A 22883-nucleotide genomic window follows, 5' to 3' on the forward strand; every position below is an offset into this window, starting at 1 on the left:
GGGGGCGCCTGTCTCGCTCGTGGGGTGCCTGTCTCGCTCGTGGGGGCGCCTGTCTCGCTCGTGGGGGCGCCTGTCTGCCTGACTCGTTGGAGGGTCGTCTGTCTGCCTGACTCGTTGGAGGGTCGTCTGTCTCTCCGTCTCTTAGTTACAGAAGCATCGTTTGTTTACTTGGGTTTAAACAGCCACTTTTACCTTGTCTCGGCTCATTAGCTTAGTTTGTGTCTGTCCCTCTCCATTGACTCGTTGACGTCTCCGGTCTCATCACGCACGCACGCGCACGCGCCCGCGCGCGCGCACACACACACACACACACACACACACACACACACACACACACACACACACACACACACACACACACACACACACACACACACACACACACACACACTATATATATAGGAATAGGAACTATAGGAATAACAGGACTATAGGAATAACAGGACACTGGAGAGCAGAGAAAGATACCAGAATGCCAGGAATGAATATGTTAGGATGAGAAGAGAGGCAGAAAGACAATACGAAAATGACATCGCAAGCAAGGCAAAGACTCAGCCTAAATTGCTGCATAGCCACATCAGGAGAAAAACAACAGTAAAGGAACAGGTTATGAAATTAAGGTTAGGGGCAGAAGGATTCACTACAAACGACAAGGAAGTGTGTGAGGAACTGAATAAGAAATTCCAGGAGGTCTTCACCTTGGAGCAAGGAGAAATCCCAGAGATGAGAGAGGGAATAGCTAACCAGGAACCACTGGAAGAGTTTGAGATTACCAGCGGGGAAGTAAGGAAGTGTTTACTAGAATTGGATGTGACAAAGGCTATAGGTCCAGATGGAATCTCCCCTTGGATACTAAAGGAAGGAGCAGAAGAACTGTGCCTCCCGCTCTCCATGGTGTATAACAAATCACTGGCAACAGGGGAACTGCCAGAAATTTGGAAAGCAGCTAACGTAGTCCCGATATACAAGAAAGGGGATAGACAGGAGGCACTGAATTACAGACCAGTGTCCCTAACCTGCATACCATGCAAGTTGATGGAGAAGATTGTGCGAAGAAAGCTAGTGGAACATCTGGAGCGAAAGAACTTTGTAACACAGCATCAACATGGATTCAGGGATGGCAGGTCCTGCCTCACAGGGTTACTTGAATTCTACGACCAGGCAACAAAAATAAGGCAAGAAAGAGAAGGGTGGGCAGACTGCATATTTTTAGATTGTCAGAAAGCCTTTGACACAGTGCCACACAAGAGGCTAGTGAAAAAACTGGAGATGCAGGCTGGAGTGAAAGGGAAAGTACTCCGTTGGATACAGGAGTACCTAAGTAACAGGAGACAACGAGTCAGTGTGAGGGGTGAGGTCTCAGATTGGCGAGACGTTACGAGTGGAGTACCGCAGGGGTCAGTCCTTGGACCTATACTGTTTCTGATATATGTAAATGATCTTCCAGAGGGTATAGAATCGTTTCTCTCAATGTTTGCCGATGATGCAAAAATTATGAGGAGGATTGAAACTGAGGACGATAGTAGGAGGCTACAAGATGACCTAGTCAGACTGAGTGAATGGTCCAACAAATGGCTGTTGAAGTTCAACCCGAGTAAATGCAAAGTAATGAAACTAGGTGGTGGAAATAGGAGGCCAAACACAGGATACAGAATAGGAGATGAAGTACTTAATGAAACGAACAGAGAGAAAGATCTAGGAGTTGATATCACACCAAACCTGTCTCCTGAAGCCCACATAAAAAGAATAACGTCTGCGGCATATGCGAGGCTGGCTAACATCAGAACAGCGTTCAGGAACCTGTGTAAGGAATCATTCAGAATCTTGTACACCACATATGTAAGACCAATCCTGGAGTATGCGGCCCCAGCATGGAGCCCGTACCTTGTAAAGCACAAGACGAAGCTGGAAAAAGTCCAAAGGTATGCCACTAGACTAGTCCCAGAACTAAGAGGCATGAGTTACGAGGAAAGGCTGCGGGAAATGCACCTTACGACACTGGAAGACAGAAGAGTAAGGGGAGACATGATCACAACCTACAAAATCCTCAGAGGAATCGACCGGGTAAACAAGGATAAACTATTCAACACTGGTGGGACGCGAACAAGGGGACACAGGTGGAAACTGAGTACTCACATGAGCCACAGAGACGTTAGAAGGAACTTTTTTAGTGTCAGAGTAGTTAACGGATGGAATGCATTAGGCAGTGATGTGGTGGAGGCTGACTCCATACACAGTTATAAATGTAGATATGATAGAGCCCAGTAGGCTCAGGAATCTGTACACCAGTTGATTGACAGTTGAGAGGCGGGACCAAAGAGCCAAAGCTCAACCCCCGCAAGCACAAATAGGTGAAATAGGTGAGTACACACACACACACACACACACTCACTCACTTGGAACGAACAAGGTTAAAGTTCTTGAGTTTAGGCCCGAGTGTGTGAGACTAGGGTCAAGAGGAAGGTCAGAGGTGGTGTGTCAGAGACCACGTGCATGCGCTCTTGCAATGGTGCTTGTGTTACCCACGTTGAATCAATGCATGGGTTTCGAGGATCAATGTCCCCGCGGCCCGGTTTCTGACCAGGCCTTCTGTTTGGCGGTCTGGTCAACCAGACTGTTAGACGCGACAGCTCTCACACTGACGTATGAATGACAGCGATCCTTTGGAGGTGTTTATCAAACTCTCATATGAACACTGTGAGGGGGTCGGCCAGTTATGCCCCTTAGATTTGTGCAGGGAACAAGGGAAGGGAACTATCAGGAGAAAGTGCCAAGCCATTACAACTATATGGGATGAGATCAGGTTAGGGATTTGGAATGGGACGGAGGGAAGGAATGGTGCCCAACCACTTGGACGGTCAGGGATTGAACGCCGACCTGCATGAAGCAGGACCATCGCTACGGAAATAACATCACACGAGACCAGGAGGCATGGCAGGAAGTGCAAAATAGCCCCGTTGAGATAGGTGCATTAAGCACGCTGAAAGAGAATATCAACATCAGGGGCCCATGACTTTTCAACACTCTCCTTCTTTGGAGAGGAGAGTGAACACTCTGAAGGAGAGTGTTGAACAGTCGTGGGCCCCTGATGTTGATATTCTCTTTCAGCGTGCTTAATGCACCTATCTCAACGGGGCTATTTTGCACTTCCTGCCATGCCTCCTGGTCTCGTGTGATGTTATTTCCGTAGCGATGGTCCTGCTTCATGCAGGTCGGCGTTCAATCCCTGACCGTCCAAGTGGTTGGGCACCATTCCTTCCCTCCGTCCCATTCCAAATCCCTAACCTGATCTCATCCCATATAGTTGTAATGGCTTGGCACTTTCTCCTGATAGTTCCCTTCCCTTGTTCCCTGCACAAATCTAATAAATGCGCAGATTTAGAACCAGTTGGTGGGAGCCGGTCGGCCGAGCGGACAGCACGCTGGACTTGTGGTCCCGGGTTCGATCCCTGGCGCCGGCGAGAAACAATGGGCAGAGTTTCTTTCACCCTATGCCTAGTAAAATAGGTACCTGGGTGTTAGTCAGCTGTCACGGGCTGCTTCTTGGAGGTGGAGGCCTGGCCTCGGGCCGGGTTTGGGGAGTAGAAGAACTCCCAGAAGCCCATCAAGCAAGCAAGCAGATGCACAATAGTTTCTTCAGTGGGTGTTGGTGGAGGTCAAGTGGTGGTGGCACCACAGTGAAGGGGTGAGTGAGGCTGGCGTGAGGTGCCAGTGACAAGAGAACGGGGGGCGCCCAGCCTGTCAGACTGACGAGGCTAAGATACCCCAGAAGTGGATGACTGTGATGGACAAGTGGGAGAGGATGGGTGGGGGGGGGGGGGTCGTGACGCTGGTGTGGTCGCTGTTAAGAGTAGTGCTTGTAGTTGTTGTTGTTGTTATAGATTCAGCTACTTGGAACAAGTTCCAAGGGTCGTGAACTTGGAACAAGTTCCAAGTAGCACGGGCTATGGTGAGCCCGTAGTGGACTTACCTGGTACAGGAGCGGTGCTGTGAGTGTTTGTAGGTGTGGTGCATGTTTGCTGCTGGTGAGTGGTGTTCGCAGGTGTGTATCATGTTCAGATGTACTCGTCCGAGACCAAGAGACATGTCCGAATGTGTACAATTGTCCCGTTTCAAAGAGCATCAACTGCCAGTAATTTGTTAACACCTTCTTAATTACATGGGTCCTGACAGCTGAGGGGACAGCGCTTCGGATTCGTAGTCCTGAGGTTCTCGGTTCCATCCCACGTGGAGGCGGAAACAAATGGACAGAGTTTCTTTCACCCTGATGCACCTGTTCACCTACCTTGAGTTTACCTTGAGGTGCTTTCCGGGCTTAGCGTCCCCGCGGCCCGGTCGTCGACCAGGCCTCCTCGTTGCTGGACTGGTCAACCAGGCTGTTGGACGCGACTGCTCGCAGCCTGACGTTCGAATCACAGCCTGGTTGATCAGGTATAATCAGGCAGGATCTAGCAGTAAATAGGTACCTGGGAGTTAAACAGCTGCTAAGGGCTGCTTTCTGGGGGTGTATAACAAAAAAGGAGACCTATAACAAAGGAGAGGAGACCCGATCGAGGACCGGGCCGTGGGGACGCTAAGCCCCGAAATCATCTCAAGATAACCTCACGATAACCTCTCTCTAAACATAAGGGACATAAATGATCAACCAGACTGTAACTCCTGCGTCAGACTGCGTGCAACAATCTGGTTGACCTGACCTATTAACCTGCAGGACTGGGCAGAGACAGGGCCCTGGGGATATTGATCCTGGGAGCCACTGTACAGCCAGCTTCAAGTCTTCAATCTGTCACACCTTTAACCCTTAGAGTGCGCAATTCACCGACCCTTGGGTAAGCACTATATTCATTTTTTCAGATATTCGAAAGGAAAAAAATTATGAAAGTTACAAAAAATTAGTCATATATATAGTCATATATTTATTTAGAAACAATCGATATATGCATCGTTGGATATATAGAATTTCATGTTATTTAAATTTGAAATTGACGTAAGAAACAGTAATCTCTAGCATAATTTTTTGAATAAGTATTTGTTGTGTACAAAGATACATGCTCCAAACATTTTCTAATTATGGACTTTATGTATAATAACTGTTCATTATTTATTTGGTAATAACAGCCAGAGAGAGGAACGCCAAAGCTTGCCAATTATATATTTGTATAGTGAAAAGAAGCTTCGTATTATGTAAGCTGCTTGTATGTGTGCCTTGCTCTGAGGGCTGCCAATACTAGTCTCGGCCCCCAACCCTGCGCGGGCCTTGCTGTACCTCCACGTACCTTGCTGCACCTCCACGTACCTTGCTGTACCTCCACGTACCTTGCTGTACCTCTACGTACCTTGCTGTACCTCTACGTACTTTGCTGTACCTCCACGTACCATGCTGTACCTCCACGTACCTTGCTGCACCTCCACGTACCTTGCTGTACCTCCACGTACCTTGCTGCACCTCCACGTACCTTGCTGTACCTCCACGTACCATGCTGTACCTCCACGTACATGCTGTACCTCCACGTACTTTGCTGTACCTCCACGTACCATGCTGTACCTCCACGTACCTTGCTGCACCTCCACGTACCTTGCTGTACCTCCACGTACCTTGCTGTACCTCCACGTACTTTGCTGTACCTCCACGTACCATGCTGTACCTCCACGTACCTTGCTGCACCTCCACGTACCTTGCTGTACCTCCACGTACCTTGCTGTACCTCCACGTACCTTGCTGTACCTCCACGTACCATGCTGTACCTCCACGTACCTTGCTGTACCTCCACGTACCTTGCTGTATCTCCACGTACCTTGCTGCACCTCCACGTACCATGCTGTACCTCCACGTACCATGCTGTACCTCCACGTACCTTGCTGTACCTCCACGTACCTTGCTGCACCTCCACGTACCATGCTGTACCTCCACGTACCTTGCTGTACCTCCACGTACCTTGCTGCACCTCCACGTACCATGCTGTACCTCCACGTACCTTGCTGTACCTCCACGTACCTTGCTGTACCTCCACGTACCTTGCTGCACCTCCACGTACCATGCTGCACCTCCACGTACCATGCTGTACCTCCACGTACCTTGCTGTACCTCCACGTACCTTGCTGCACCTCCACGTACCTTGCTGTACCTCCACGTACCTTGCTGTACCTCCACGTAACTTGCTGTACCTCCACGTACCTTGCTGTACCTCCACGTACCTTGCTGTACCTCCACGTACCTTGCTGTACCTCCACGTACCTTGCTGTACCTCCACGTACCTTGCTGTACCTCCACGTACCTTGCTGTACCTCCACGTACCTTGCTGTACCTCCACGTACCTTGCTGCACCTCCACGTACCTTGCTGTACCTCCACGTACCTTGCTGTACCTCCACGTACCTTGCTGTACCTCCACGTACCTTGCTGTACCTCCACGTACCTTGCTGTACCTCCACGTACCTTGCTGCACCTCCACGTACCTTGCTGTACCTCCACGTACCTTGCTGCACCTCCACGTACCTTGCTGCACCTCCACGTACCTTGCTGTACCTCCACGTACCTTGCTGCACCTCCACGTACCTTGCTGTACCTCCACGTACCTTGCTGTACCCCCACGTACCTTGCTGTACCTCCACGTACCTTGCTGTACCTCCACGTACCTTGCGGTACCTCCACGTACCATGCTGCACCTCCACGTACCATGCTGCACCTCCACGTACCTTGCTGTACCTCCACGTACCTTGCTGTACCTCCACGTACCTTGCGGTACCTCCACGTACCATGCTGTACCTCCACGTACATGCTGTACCTCCACGTACCTTGCTGTACCCCCACGTACCTTGCTGTACCTCCACGTACCTTGCTGTACCTCCACGTACCTTGCGGTACCTTGCTGTACCTCCACGTACCTTGCGGTACCTTGCTGTACCTTGACCAAACTCTCACAAGTCGAGCCTGGCCTCGGGCCGGGCTTGGGGAGTAGAAGAACTCCCAGAACCCCATCAAGCAGGTATCAAGCAGGTTCCAATACCTTGGTGTACTTCCCCGACGCCCTCTCTACCTCTGCCGCTACACGCCACATTAGAGCCTCTTGTACATAAACTAACTGTTGGTGGGTGGGTGATGGGACAGGACCCCCCCCCCCCCCATCAACACCACTGCCACAAGAGGGCCACCAGCAGGTCCCCTTCCCACACCACTTTGTGTATTTCACCCCATCCCTCCCACTTTTTGATTCTCTTGCCCCTTATTGTTATATCAAACTCACCCCCTTGCACCCCCACGCGGGACAGTCCTTTCCCCACACAATCCCTATTCCTTGAACAAATCCACAAGGGCCGTGACGAGGATTCGAACCTACGTCCGAGTTCATCCCAGACGCTGTCTTTAACGACTGAGCTACGACATGGTCAAATTCCTGGCTGCAATCCCAGCCTCCTCTCTCTCCTCCCCTGGCGCGCACCTTGCTCCTCTCCCGCACACTCTCCACGTGTATTATGGTGACCGTTCATATGGAATCGATGGTGTTTAATCCGTGTTAGTGGAGTGGTGCAACGCGGTATATGATATAGGCAAGTAGGCCCCCGTGTGTGGAGTCGGCAGGTGTAGCTGGGCCCCTGTGTGTGGAGTCGGCAGGTGGAGTCGGGCCCCCGTGTGTGGAGTCGGCAGGTGGAGTCGGGCCCCCGTGTGTGGAGTCGGGGCCCCGTGTGTGGAGTCGGCAGGTGGAGTCGGGCCCCCGTGTGTGGAGTCGGCAGGTGTAGCTGGGCCTCCGTGTGTGGAGTCGGCAGGTGGAGTCAGGCCTCCGTGTGTGGAGTCGGCGGCAGGTGGAGTCAGGCCTCCGTGTGTGGAGTCGGCAGGTGGAGTCAGGCCTCCGTGTGTGGAGTCGGCAGGTGGAGCCGACCAGCCACTAACAACAGTGCTACACTGTAAATCACAAACGTACAACAGTTTCATCATACCGACAGCAGCCCGGTGATGAGCGCCTCCCTCCGTGTCCCAAAGTTTATCTTGTGTCGACTCTTCGATTTAAGATTTCGTGTGTTCGTGTTGCTTAATTTTTGCAACTTACTAAATTAAGCTAATACGAGGACTCAGTCCCTGGTCACATCCAGCACCTCCCCACCTGCTACACCACCAGCCACCGGACGTCTTGCAATATGTGCTGGATCAACCGGGCTGTGGTGGGTATGTGAGCTTGCGGGCTGCTCCAAGCAACAGCCTAGTGGAAAAACAAGTCAAGCCTGGCCTCGGGCCGGGCTTGGGGAGTAGAAGAACCCTCTCTAGGAATGTTCCAGGTCACACAGCCCACCCTCTGTGGTGACCCCCACAGCCCACCCTCTGTGGTGACCCCCACAGGCCACCCTCTGTGGTGACCCCCACAGCCCACCCTCTGTGGTGACCCCCACAGCCCACCCTCTGTGGTGACCCCCACAGCCCACCCTCTGTGGTGACCCCCACAGCCCACCCTCGGTAGTGACCCCCACAGCCCACCCTCGGTAGCGACACCCACAGCCCACCCTCGGTAGCGACACCCACAGCCCACCCTCGGTAGTGACCCCCACAGCCCACCCTCGGTAGTGACCCCGACAGCCCACCCTCGGTAGTGACCCCCACAGCCCACCCTCGGTAGTGACCCCCACAGCCCACCCTCGGTAGCGACCCCCACAGCCCACCCTCGGTAGCGACCCCCACAGCCCACCCTCGGTAGCAAGTTTAGCCAGTGGAATTATTTCCTCATATGGCCATAGTGGCGGCAATCAGCTGTGCTGGGCTGGAGGAGCCAGCTGGCGGGCCGGGAGGAGCCAGCTGGGGGGCCAGGAGGAGCCAGCTGGGGGGCAGGGAGGAGCCAGCTGGGGGGCCCCACACCACCTCCCCCACACCAGTTGTTGCTCTTCCTTCACGTTCTCTACTCTCCGGATGCTACTGTTAAGGCGCTGACAGTATGGTGTTGTTAGTGAGGCGTGTGGGCGTGGCGGTGGCAAGGGTAAGGCGTGTGGGCGTGGCGGTGGCACGGGTGAGGCGTGTGGGCGTGGCGCTGGCACGGGTGAGGCGTGACGGGTGGCACGGGTGAGGCGTGACAGGTGGCAAGGGTGAGGCGTGTGGGCGTGGCGGTGGCACGGGTGAGGCGTGTGGGCGTGGCGCTGGCACGGGTGAGGCGTGACGGGTGGCACGGGTGAGGCGTGACAGGTGGCACGGGTGAGGCGTGACGGGTGGCACGGGTGAGGCGTGACAGGTGGCACGGGTGAGGCGTGTGGGCGTGGCGGGTGGCACGGGTGAGGCGTGTGGGCATGGCGGGTGGCACGGGTGAGGCGTGTGGGCGTGGCGGGTGGCACGGGTGAGGCGTGTGGGCGTGGCGGGTGGCACGGGTGAGGCGTGTGGGCGTGGCGGTGGCACGGGTGAGGCGTGTGGGCGTGGCGGTGACACGGGTGAGGCGTGTGGGCTGACGGGTTGGATAACCAGCATTCAGAGGAACCCGCCTTCCCTGGTACCATCTCCAGCCGCTGCAACCCTCGCCTGATCCCCACCACCACCGTAGCTGGGGAAATAATAGCACGTAAGTGGCAAGAAATATATTCTCGTCACGTCTTCTAGCGCGGTAAACGCTCCACTATTTTGGCAAATCTGCGCCGAACGTCGTGTTGTTAACCGGGCGAACTGTTGTTATATATATATATATACACAATTTTAGAACACTTTCCCACAAGGAGACTCGAACCCTAGCCAGCACAGAAGCCTTCCAGCCTTCACTTGCGTGTTTAGGCAAGTTGTGCATTAAGCATAGACACAGAGTTCTCCCATATTAACAGGGACTTGATGGAAGAACGTGAGTAACCCCTCGCTAGCTCTAGTTGCCCTTGGGAGGTGGTGATCTTTGTGGGGTTTAAATACCCCGAAATTACCATCTCTTTTAAGGGTCTGAGTTGTGGTGCAGTGGGTTAAAGGCGTACCAGTTATGCCAGTGTCTGGAAGGCTTCTGTGCTGGCTAGGGTTCGAGTCTCCTTGTGGGAAAGTGTTCTAAAGAGGTAAAACTTCACTTGCGTGTTTAGGCAAGTTGTGTATATATATATATATATATATATATATATATATATATATATATATATATATATATATATATATATATATATATATATATATATATATATATATATATATATATATATATATATATATATATATATTCACACACACATTCACAATCTCGCGTTAATAGGCAGCGGTGAGCATAGTCCTTTCACGGCGTAGTGGCTGTTTATTGACGTTATGTCGAGTAAAGTGGCGAGGAATGTGTGGTAGATGAGAACCTACAGTGGGGGGGGGGGTGTAGACTCCACAGTGGGGTGGGGGGTGGGGTGGGTGGCGTGAGGTGGTGGAGGTTAGCGTGTGGCATGAGGCTACGGTGAGGCTCCTCAAGGTCAAGGACAGACAACATGATGACTGAGGTGGCGAGGACGGCCATTGGCCCCTGGTGCACAACCTGCCATTGTTACATAGGTAATGGTGCAGACTGGTAACCCATCCGGCGTTAGGTCCGCATGCAGACGTAACGAGGGCCAGTCGCTGTCTGGCCTGCCTGCAGCAACCACCGGCACTGTTCACAGTGCCACCTCTCCACCTTCTGTCCTCACCTGCTGTCATTGCTACAGCCTTTTTGCCACCACCTGTTCATCGCCTACCCACCACCTGCCAACCACCTGTCCACCACCTGGGGGAAACCAATGGGTTTCTTTCACCTGATGCCCGCAAGCGCAACTAGGTGAATACACATACACACACATGTAATCACCGGTGGCTGTGTGGATAACACGCTGCACACGTAATCCTGTGGCCCGGATTCGATTCCCGGCGTCGGCGAGAAACAATGGGCAGAGTAGTTTCTTTCACCCTCATGCCCCTGTTACCTAGCAGTAAATAGCTACCTGGGAGTTAGTCAGCTGTCACGGGCTGCTTCCTGGTGTGTGTGTGTGTGCGTGTGTGTGTGTGTGTGTGTGTGGTGTGGGGGGAAAAAAAGTAGTTAGTAAACATTTGATTGACAGTAGAGAGGCGGACCGAAAGAGCAAAGCTCAACCCCCCCGCAAACACAACTAGGTGAATACACACACGAGGAAGAAAACTGCAAAATGTGCATTATTAAATTTGGTCTCTAGACCGAGGGATTCAGACCAATTGTGATTAATATCGTATGATGCAAGGGCCAGGTGGAGGCGGCCGGCCGGCTGACACAACTATACACACACACACACACACACACCCTCACTACCAACCTACTGAAACGCACAGTTCACACACACACACACACACACACACCTCGTACGTACATACACAGCTCACATACACACGCGCCTAACATACACGCACGTAGGCACTTCTTCAGTGCGAGTAAATCCATCTTTTTGTGCCTGTAGGATTGATATTCAGCTCTTGGAACCCCGCCTTCCTAGTCGCCTGTCGTACGAAGTGTGACGGCGGCACGGGGGAGAGAGTTATGAAGTAGGGGGGGGTGGAGGGTAGAGAGAGAGAGAGAGAGAGAGAGAGAGAGAGAGAGAGAGAGAGAGAGAGAGAGAGTAGGGGGGTGGGTTAGGAGAAGGGGTTAGGGGGAGGGATAGGGTGAGGGATAGGGAGGGAGGCACCACCATATGCCTGATTTATGTCGTCAATTTACCTAAGCACGCGAGGGCCACTAGGGAGGGCTGCAGCCTTTATTAATGTACAGTTGCATGTAACTCTGGCTGGGGAATTACCTCTTATGCACTCACGCCAAGAAACTGCTGCTGCCTGGCGTCTGCCTCCACGGATTAATTATTGTTATTTTTCTCCAACTCGAGTTGGAGAAGTCTTTGGTGCCTCGATGTTAGTGAGGCCTCGTTGTTAGTGAGGCCTCGTTGTTAGTGAGGCCTCGTTGTTAGTGAGGCCTCGTTGTTAGTGAGGCCTCGTTGTTAGCGAGGCCTCGTTGTTAGCGAGGCTTGCACCAGAGGTGGTACCCCTAATATATTATATATATATATATATATATATATATATATATATATATATATATATATATATATATATATATATATATATATATATATGTCGTACCTAGTAGCCAGAACGCACTTCTCAGCCTACTATGCAAGGCCCGATTTGCCTAATAAGCCAAGTTTTCCTGAATTAATATATTTTCTCTAATTTTTTTCTTATGAAATGATAAAGCTACCCATTTCATTATGTATGAGATCAATTTTTTTTATTGGAGTTAAAATTAACGTAGATATATGACCAAACCTAACCAACCCTACCTAACCTAACCTATCCTATCTTTATAGGTTAGGTTAGGTTAGGTAGCCGAAAAAGTTAGGTTAGGTTAGGTTAGGTAGGTTAGGTAGTCGAAAAAACATTATTTCATGAAAACTTGGCTTATTAGGCACATCGGGCTACTAGGTACGACATATATATATATATATATATATATATATATATATATATATATATATATATATATATATATATATATATATATATATATATATATATATACATACATATATATATATAAGTGTGTGTGTGTGTGTGTGTGTGTGTAAATCACGAAAATTAACACGTGATGAAAAATGTGACAGTGTCAGACAACGGAGGAAGAATTGAAAAAGGAATTTCCTTAAGTAGTTTCGTATTTTAATAATACATCTTCAGAAGGATTTTTTCTGAATGTGTGTGTGTGTGTGTGTGTGTGTGTGTGTGTGTGTGTGTGTGTGTGTGAGAGAGTGTGTGTGTGTTTCTGCACACATAACTGTGCTCACAGGGCGAGCGCCCCTCATTTCAGTCGCTTATATCAGTGGCTTGCTGCAACAGTGCACGGAGTTAGCCTCAACTTTAAGCTCATTCCACTGGCTCATCAATCTCACAGTGAGGGAGTGCCTCTTCGCATCCCTATGGCTCACCTGGGATTATCTTTTCATCCCTGCCTCGCCGCCTCCTCTTCCCAGCCTAGTGAGGGTTAGTTCAGCCTTTCCTCATAACGCTGTCTTCTCAAGAATTACTCGGTTCTTCTGCAGGGTTCCACTGAGGTGGGTGGGTGAGGGGTTCCACTGAGGTGGGTGGGTGAGGGGTTCCACTGAGGTGGGTGGGTGAGGGGTTCCACTGAGGTGGGTGGGTGAGGGGTTCCACTGAGGTGGGTGGGTGAGGGGTTCCACTCAGGTGGTTAGGTGAGGGGTTCCACTGAGGTGGGTGGGTGAGGGGTTCCACTGAGGAGGGTGGGTGAGGGGTTCCACTGAGGTGGGTGGGTGGGTGAGGGGTTCCACTGAGGAGGGTGGGTGAGGGGTTCCACTGAGGTGGGTGGGTGGGTGAGGGGTTCCACTGAGGAGGGTGGGTGAGGGGTTCCACTGAGGTGGGTGGGTGGGTGAGGGGTTTCATACTGGAACCCACGTGTCTATTATAAGTATTATACAACATCTTGAAGGCTTCATTGTCTAAGTTACCTATTAGATATGTACTTCTGTTAAAGTGCGTTTTGGGTAACAGACTTTGGGGTTGGATAGTCTCTCTTGTTTGTTCTATCAAGCTGTTGTCTTCTCCTCATGCTGTATTGCATCTGCAGCCTCCTTACTGCTGTTGTCTAGTAACGTCACCCTTAGTGTTACCTGCCTTGTGATTGTTACGGGATCCACTGTCACCGTAACTCTGTGACATTGGTCTCTAACCAGACCTGGTTGATCGTCTGATCAACCAGGCTGTTAGACGTCGCTGCTTGCAATCTGACGCATAAGTCACACAAGTGACTCTCAAACTCTCACAAGTCAAGAATGGCCTCGGGGCCGGGCTTGGGGAGTAGAAGAACTCCCAGAATCCCATCAACCAGGTATCACACCGGTTGATCAGGAGGTATTGATCGAGTTCTTTCTCTTGAACATCTTGAGAGATCTGTTTATATGGTGATGAAGACTGAGGATCAAGGTGTATGGACACTCAGGTGAGGTGCAGTTACTGCGAGTGGTAGACACCCCGACTATAGCCGTGTGTCATTATAGAAGAGCACCGTTATTAAGCTCTTCAGAGATTTATTGATAACATAAATCACAGTTAATTGGTGTAAAACGGCCATCATTTTTCTAATTATTCTAATTATGATTTGTGACTGCCTGAAGTAAGCTTTGCTACATTTTTGCAGCGCTGTGGCGACTCGTCGGGGAGTTTCTGTTATGTATTTATTGAATTAATAACGAAGTGACAGATTTTAAATGACAGTAAACCCGTCAAACACAACTTTTAATGGAGTTACAGTGAAGATTTAAGACAGAACAACACCTTACGGATGCCAAGGAAAGGGCGAAAAAAATCTCCTTGCAACGTTGAACCCAAAAGAGCAGGTATTGTCAGTTTGACAATTCAATTTCAATTTCTTTCTTTATTATGCATCCCATACCCATCCCGTGGGCGGTGGTGTAAAGGATTACAGAGGCACATAATCGGTTCACTAACTATAAGGCTTATTGTTGACGGGCTGTTGAAGTAGTGATTGGTGTACGGTGGAGGCTGGCCTGCCCTGCTGCTTCACCACTGTTGAGCACCTGGAGGCGGGGCCTGGGAGCTATGTCATGAATCACTTCCACGTTGTCAAATCGTTCTCATCCTTTCCAAGATTTAGCAGAGAGATGAAGAAAGAAAGTCGTCTCTGTGGTGACGGAGACGACCCAGACGTAGTAGTCGTCTTGGTGGTCACCTTGACCCAGGAGTCGTCCTGGTCATGAACCAACAATGAGGTGTTTCCGGGTTGTTTGCTGCTGGCTGAGGACAAACATCTAGGATTTAAACAACTTGGATTTTTTTAAATCTATATCCACATAGTGGCAAGGGCCATAGCATCTCCCTGCCCATCTGGTGATGTCGCCAAGGTGGCCGCGGGGTCTGGGTGGACCCCTGAGGCAGGGGGGCCACGGGGGTCTGGGTGGACCCCTGAGGCAGGGGGCCGCGGGGTCTGGGTGGACCCCTGAGGCAGGGGGGGCCACGGGGGTCTGGGTGGACCCCTGAGGCAGAGGGGGCCGCGGGGGTCTGGGTGGACCCCTGAGGCAGAGGGGGCCGCGGGGGTCTGGGTGGACCCCTGAGGCAGAGGGGGCCGCGGGGGTCTGGGTGGACCCCTGAGGCAGAGGGGGCCGCGGGGGTCTGGGTGGACCCCTGAGGCAGAGGGGGCCGCGGGGGTCTGGGTGGACCCCTGAGGCAGGGGGGGCCGCGGGGTCTGGGGTGGACCCCTGAGGCAGGGGGGGCCGCGGGGGTCTGGGTGGACCCCTGAGGCAGGGGGGGCCGCGGGGGTCTGGGTGGACCCCTGAGGCAGGGGGGGCCGCGGGGGTCTGGGTGGACCCCTGAGGCAGGGGGGCCGCGGGGGTCTGGGTGGACCCCTGAGGCAGGGGGCCGCGGGGTCTGGGTGGACCCCTGAGGCAGGTTGTCACTAACGTTGACGTCAATTGTGCTTGACGCTATTGTCGTGTTCTTCATATTCCCCGTCGTGGTTGTGAGTATAGTGTATCCCACTCACCTGGGCTCTAGGATAGCCAAGGACTATCCTAGAGGATAGTCCTGGGACTCTAGGACTATCCTAGAGGATAGTCCTGGGACTCTAGGACTAGGATAGTCTATCTAGGACTCTAGTATAGTGTACTTACTGGATTTATTCTGTAGTTGCAGAATAAACTCTTACGGTAGGTTATGTTCAAGAGGAATTATAGCTCACAGGAAGGGAGCTATAATTATATAGTTTAAGGAATAGTTTATGGGAAGGAGTAGTGGGTAGTAACCCATTGGGAGGTGTAATAGCCCATGGGGAGGAGTAAGAGCAAATGGGGAGTGGTGCAGATCCCTCCTTCCCTCCTTATCGCCTGTGAGGAGATAAGGAGGGAAGATTCTTTGGCAAGATGAGGTAAACGGACGCTGGGGAAGCTTGTGAATTGACTGTAGTGAGCTGATGGTGGGGAAGGATGGAGGATGGGGGACGGGAATGTGGGGACATGGGGAAGGGTTCCCCATGTCTCAGATACTACATACTCAGACCATAAGACCATTGAAGTGTAAACTAGCATTAATAACGGTAGTAGGTCCAAGAGACCCAACAAGCGAGAAGGAATATTCAATCAATTTAATTTCAACAATAAGAAGATCGACAGGGAAAAAATAAATGTAGACCTTGCAAACATTCAATGGGAGACGGTGTTAAGCGACAAAACTCCCACACAGGGAATAGCTCAACTGACAGCTGAAGCTTACAAGGTCTGCTTGAAGCACGTGCCTGTGAGGAGGGGCAGAAAGAGGACCACTCTAGATAGAGAACGCAGACGACTGTACAAGAGAAGGAAAAAAATCGGAAATGCTTAAGCAGACACGACTATCACAAGAAAGGAAAATAAACCTAAACAGGGAGATCGAAGAAATAGAACAAACGTTGAAGCGATCATACGAGGCTGAGGAAATGGAATTGGAACAGAAAGGTATACAAGAGATAAAGAAAAATCCAAAATATTTTTTCACATACGCAGGAGACGAGAAAAATACCAAATAATATATACATGGAAGATACTGGAGGGTCAGGTCCCAAATTTGCACAGTAGAATAACAACATACTGGAGCGAAAGGTACGGAAGGAATTGCAGAATAGAACCACTGAGGAGTAGAGGTGCCATAGGCACAGTCAGAGAGCTCTATCTGAACATCAGAGGTCCACAGGTCCACAACACCCTCTCAGGAAGCATTATAAATATTGCCGGAACGAAGATGGATGAATTCAAGAGGCACTTGAACAGGTTCTTGCAAGAAGTGCCGGACCAACCAGGCTATAGTGGAAGTGTGGGCCTGTGGGCCGCTTCAAGTTTCAACCTGTTGGACCAAGTTATCTCAAGTCGAACCTGGCCTCAGGCCGGGCTCGGGGAGTAGAAGAACTCTCGAAATCCTCTCCAGGTATGCTCCAGGTAACGGTGGGAAGAAAAGAATGTTTCTGTATTTGGCTTTGGTAACAGTAGTGGTTTGTGTAGGCGAAGGATTGGTGTCGAATGGTGATGGCGGAAGTAGTTGGGAAGCAATGGTGTACGTTGTTGATGTGGTGGTGATGTAGGTGGTTGGTGTGGTGAGAGGAATAGACGGGATATGTTGATGAGGCGAGTAAGGAGGCTCTTGTGGTGGGTGAAGAGAGGGGGAATTTGATGTGGTGGGGAAAGAGATTAAGTGGGAAGGTCGGGAATGGAAAGGTGGTGGTGGTGGTGGTGGTTACAGGAAAATTGGATCAAAGTTGGCGTAGTTGGTCCAGGACTGCTAGTATCATTTTTTGTCTTTCTGGGATTGGACGGGGGGGGGGGGGAAGGAATGGTGCCCAACCACTTGGACGATCGGGGATTGAACGCCGACCTGCATGAAGCGAAACCGTGGCTCTATACCGTGCAGCCCAAGTGGTTGGACAGAGTGAGTGCACGTGTGTGGGTAGCCGAGCCCCACAAGGACTGCGTGTCTATACCCCACATTCTCCTGGTACAATATTGAGCCAGGATGAGTGGCCGTAGTGTTGCCCAGGGTGTAACCAAAGCACCGGGGGAGGGGGAGGGGCCACACATGGGAAAGATCAGGTGGGAGGGAGGGAGGGGGGAAGCTGAGGTGGGAGGGGGAAGATCACGTGGGAGAGGGAGGGCCAGATGGGGGAAGGGGGCTCGGGGAGAGGAGGGGGGTCAAACTAGTCAAGGGTCTTTGAGTCTCTAATGCTCTCCTGTTTGTTTTGATGTTTGATTCAATTCCGTGAGTGTGAGAGTGAGTGAGAGAGAGAGGGAGAGTGTGTATATAAATTAGAAAGTGTGTGTTATCTAGGGAAGGAGAGACACGTGAGGTCTGACTGATTCAGGCAGTCTCCGTGGTGTAGTGGTAAGACACTCGCCTGGCGTTCCGCGAGCGCTATGTCATGGGTTCGTATCCTGACCGGGGAGGATTTACTGGGCGCAATTCCTTAACTGTAGCCTCTGTTTAACGCAACAGTAAAATGTGTACTTGGATGAAAAAACGATTCTTCGCGGCAGGGGATCGTATTCCAGGGACCGTAGGATTAAGGACTTGCCCGAAACGCTACGCGTACTAGTGGCTGTACAAGAATGTAACAACTCTTGTATATATCTCAAAAAAAAAAAAAAAAAAAAAAGTAGACTTGTTAGTGTCCGCGAACAGACGGAAACTTCGTGTTGGGAATGTCTGAAGGAACGGGTCGCAAGGTAAGGGCATGTTACTTCCTGTTGTTATTCCTGGTACTTCGTTATTCCTGGTACCTCGTTACTCCTGGTACCTCGTTACTCCTGGTACCTCGTTACTCCTGGTACTTCGTAACTCTTGGTACCCTTGGTAGGGGCCTCGTAGCCTGGTGGATAGCGCGCAGGACTCGTAATTCTGTGGCGCGGGTTCGATTCCCGCACGAGGCAGAAACAAATGGGCAAAGTTTCTTTCACCCTGAATGCCCCTGTTACCTAGCAGTAAATAGGTACCTGGGTGTTAGTCAGCTGTCACGGGCTTCTTCCTGGGGGTGGAGGCCTGGTCGAGGACCGGGCCGCGGGGACACTAAAGCCCCGAAATCATCTCAAGATAACCTCAAGATAACCCTCAGTGTTTGGGAGCCTTAGTGAAGCAGGGGAGTGAGCTTAGGGCGAGTTGACATCAGTGTTGGTAGACATTCAGTGTCATAACTCTGGTACTTCTCAACTCCGTAAAGAAGAGTTATCTAGTGTCGCTTCCGGGGATCAATAGCCCCGCAGCCCTGTCTCTGCCAGGCTGCCAGCAGCCTTGACATCCACGTGTAAATAGTGTGAATCATTAGAGAAGTAAAACCTGTCATGATTTGCCTCTTTAACACCTCCAAAATAGGTAATAGGACAATAGGGTAAATGTGGTTTAATTTGGTCGCCATGTTGTCTACGGGATGGCACCCTTGCCATGTTGTCTAGAGGATGGCACCCTTGCCATGTCGACGGGATGGCACCCCTTGCCATAGGGGTTCTCAGCAAGCCATTATCCCGGCGGATAAAGCCTCCCAGTGGGCCACAATATCCAAGAGTGACGTTAATTTAATTCAACGTCGTTTCAACGTTGACTCAACGTAAGATCGACGCTAAATGTGAATGTCGTAGGATCGTGGTCGTCGTAGGATCGACGAAGATTGTGCCGATTGTGGCACAATCAGAGAACACTGTATAAACATCAGAGGTCCGCGGTTGTTCAACGTCCTCCCAGCGAGCATAAGAAATATCGCCGGAACAACCGTGAACATCTTTCAAGAGAAAACTAGATAATTTTCTTCAAGAAGTGCCGGACCAACCGGGCTGTGGTGGATATGTGGGCCTGCGGGCCGATGCAAGCAACAGCCTGGTGGACCAAACTCTCACAAGTCAAGCCTGGCCTGGGGCCGGGCTTGGGGAGTAGAAGAACTTCCAGAACCCCATCAACCAGGTAAGTGTCGGATCATTGGGAAAACGCGTTAGGATTAACGTTTGTTTAATGTTACAGAAATGTCCTTTTTCCAGATTTGGACGCCATTAATACACTGTATGTATGCTGCATGTAGTGTTGTGGCCATGTGTTCTCTGTAGTGTGGCATGTACTCACCTAGTTGTGCTTGCGGGGGTTGAGCTCTGGCTCTTTAGGCCCGCCTCTCAACTGTCAATTAACTGATATACAGATTCCTGAGCCAACTGGGTTCTATCATATCTACATTTTAAACTGTATGGAGTCAGCCTCCACCACATCACTTCCTAGTGCATTCCACCTGTTAACTCCTCTGACACTACATGTGTCCTGTGTAGTGTGAAATGTACGGTTTTATGTCGTTCGTAATGTGTCACGTGAGTGTTGTGTGGTCGTGTTGGTCACAGGTATCAAGCAGATAAGCAGTAATATTATGCAGGCGATGAGTCACAATAACGTGGCTGAAGTATGTTGACCAGACCACACACTAGAAGGTGAAGGGACGACGACGTTTCGGTCCGTCCTGGACCATTCTCAAGTCGATTGGACTTGAGAATGGTCGAAACGTCGATCGAAACGTCGTCGTCCCTTCAACTTCTAGTGTGTGGTCTGGTCAACAGTAATATTATGTGTATGTTGTGTTAGCAGTGCAGCCAGCGGCCTGCACGTGTGACGTTGGCGACACGTCCTGCAGGCCTGCACAACTCACACTGCTCTACCAGCAAAAGTAAGGAACAAGGGAGCCGGTCGGCCGAGCGGACAGCACGCTGGACTTGTGATCCTGTGGTCCTGGGTTCGATCCCAGGCGCCGGCGAGAAACATTGGGCAGAGTTTCTTTCACCCTATGCCCCTGTTACCTAGCAGTAAAATAGGTACCAGCTGTCACGGGCTGCTTCCTGGGGTTGGAGGTCTGGTCGAGGACCGGGGCGCGGGGACACTAAGCCCCGAAATCATCTCAAGATAACCTCCCAAAACCCGTAGTTTCCGTTATATAAAGATACTACTACTACGTTATGGAAAATCTTAATGACTGAAATATTTAAATTGAAGATTATTTACATATATAAATATCTTAATTGCATTTGACCTTTAATGTTTCTTGGAAGTCAATAGACCTTATATGCCATTACCTAAAGTTTTTATGTCTGCATATTTTTATAATTTAATTTGAGTGGATAATTAATGTTCTTTGTTACAATATAAGTTCTTGTTCATTGTCTTGAAGGGATTGCAAAGCCCCTGACGGCGCTTCGAAACACTCACCTAGTTGTATGTGCTGGATATGAGCCACGCCTCTTGGGTTCCGCCTTTCAATCCCATAATCGACCGGAGTGAGCATCCCAGCTGCGGTTTGTTAGCATTAATAGAGGCAGTTAGGTAGCAGTACTCGAGACATGACCCTTAATCATAACAGTGGGCCAGGAACTGGGGGTCGGCGGGCGGAATGACCCGTGGGACGACCTGAAGCCCCTGGGTGGTGTAGGGGTCCCGAGGGGCTGGTGCAGGTGGTGACGAGTGGTCGCAGATGGTGGCTGAGGGAGAGTTGGGGAGGGGGGGGGGGTGCACAGGTGGCGTGAGTGATGACGACCTAATGGTGACAACAGATCATAAGGCCAGAGTACTATACAATCGGTGGCTGTCACGGTGGATGGTGAGAGTGGTGAAGAGGTGGCAGGATGGGGGGGTAGAGGAACACAAACAAGACGGGTGGTGACACCTCAGGGTGTAAATGATGATGAAAGAGGCAGAGGGGGAGTCGCGGGTGTTTGTGATGACACGGGCAGTCCTCCCCACCATCCCCTCCCCCCCCTCACACACAGGATGTTCTTACTTAACACAACTACAAGAGCTCTACACCTTCTTTCTTGCTACATAACTTTGCCTTATATTTGTTTCTCACTGAAAATTTCTCTTTGGTTTCGGAGATGATACACTTGTGACTCCTTGAGAATATTCATAGCTGGTTCGTGGCGCCACCTGCAGCAGGTAGCACTGGGCATCGAGGCGTGTAGGACTAGGAAGGAAGGGAGGAGGCAAACTGAAGAAGTCATGTAAGTGTGCCTCGTAGCCTGGTGGATAGCGCGCAGGACTCGTAATTCTGTGGTGCGGGTTCGATTCCCGCACGAGGCAGAAACAAATGGGCAAAGTTTCTTTCACCCTGAATGCCCCTGTTACCTAGCAGTAAATAGGTACCTGGGAGTTAGTCAGCTGTCACGGGCTGCTTCCTGGGGGTGGAGGCCTGGTCGAGGACCGGGCCGCGGGGACATTAAAGCCCCGAAATCATCTCAAGATAACCTCAAGATAACCTCAAGAAGTGGGAAAAGATGGAGAAGCTATCTGATGAGACAAGGAAAGATATGTATAGAGGTTCGTGGAGAAGAATAGATTCAAATGGGGTAAGGGGGGAGTTTGATGGGGTAGGGGGTGTTGGGGAGGTGGTCGGAGTGGGGGGAGAGGGCAGGGAGGTGGTCGGAGAGGGAGTGTTTACAGGCGGGGGGGGGGGGCTGAGGGAACGAGGGGCAGGAAGCTGATCAACGGAAGGGACAGCGTTGCCTTGGTTTATTTTCTGTAATCTGAAACTGTGAGTTTATCTTGAAGTAGGTTTACCCTCACCTGCCTCACAAACCCCTCATTCATTCCAAGACACGGTTCAATGGCGCCTTGAGAGGCTGTGGGTCGTACTGAGTGTGCCAGGAGGTGTGATGCCTCTATTATATTAGGTGACCTTTTTCTATGTTCTAACACTGAGGAAATATTTATTTTTTTTTCCACTTTCGTATGATTTAATTTTATTTATCCCTTCTCATATTTTTTGTTATTGCGTCCTGGTTATATCGTGTATGTTGTGATCATGTCCGTTCTGACTTCTTCGTTTTGCCAGCATAACATCAAGTTCTTTCAGTTTGTCCTCTCTTCACATTGCCTAGCCCTCGAAACACAAACCAAAACTGTCGCTATTTCCCGCTTGTTACAACTTGTAATAAAGTTGTTACATCTTGGCTTAACGTGTTTATGACGTATTAGAACGTTGTTACAACTTGATATATTGGTTGTTATAACTGGTTAGGAAGTGTTAAAACTTGTTCGAACGTTGTACAAACGTCGTAGTTTCGGCGTGTGTTTGGCGGGGCTTTATCTCTGGAGAAACCTGGTGGTAATCCTCGGGATGTGTCATGCTTCCTTAAGTACTTGTGATGTGGTCCTCAAACTTAAGCCACTTGCTACAATGTTGACCAGACCACACACTAGAAATTGAAGGGACGACGACGTTTCGGTCCGTCCTGGACCATTCTCAAGTCGATTGTGTGGTCCAGGACGGACCGAAACGTCGTCGTCCCTTCAATTTCTAATGTGTGGTCTGGTCAACATACTTCAGCCACGTTATTGTGACTCATCGCCTGCACTTGCTACAATGTTTCCTTCACATCTCTGGTGTGAGTATCCTCAGTGGTGATGTG

The 22883-nt window shown here is 50.7% G+C and overlaps 1 protein-coding gene across 8 annotated transcripts in view; it reads left to right on the forward strand.

The window, feature by feature from the left end:
- Positions 1-22883, forward strand: part of Sema1a (semaphorin 1a) — a 1083998-nt gene that overhangs the window by 573249 nt on the left and 487866 nt on the right. The gene's annotated exons all lie outside the window — the stretch shown is intronic.

This window comes from Procambarus clarkii, chromosome 51 (assembly GCF_040958095.1).
Source record: "Procambarus clarkii isolate CNS0578487 chromosome 51, FALCON_Pclarkii_2.0, whole genome shotgun sequence".
Taxonomy (NCBI): domain Eukaryota; kingdom Metazoa; phylum Arthropoda; class Malacostraca; order Decapoda; family Cambaridae; genus Procambarus; species Procambarus clarkii.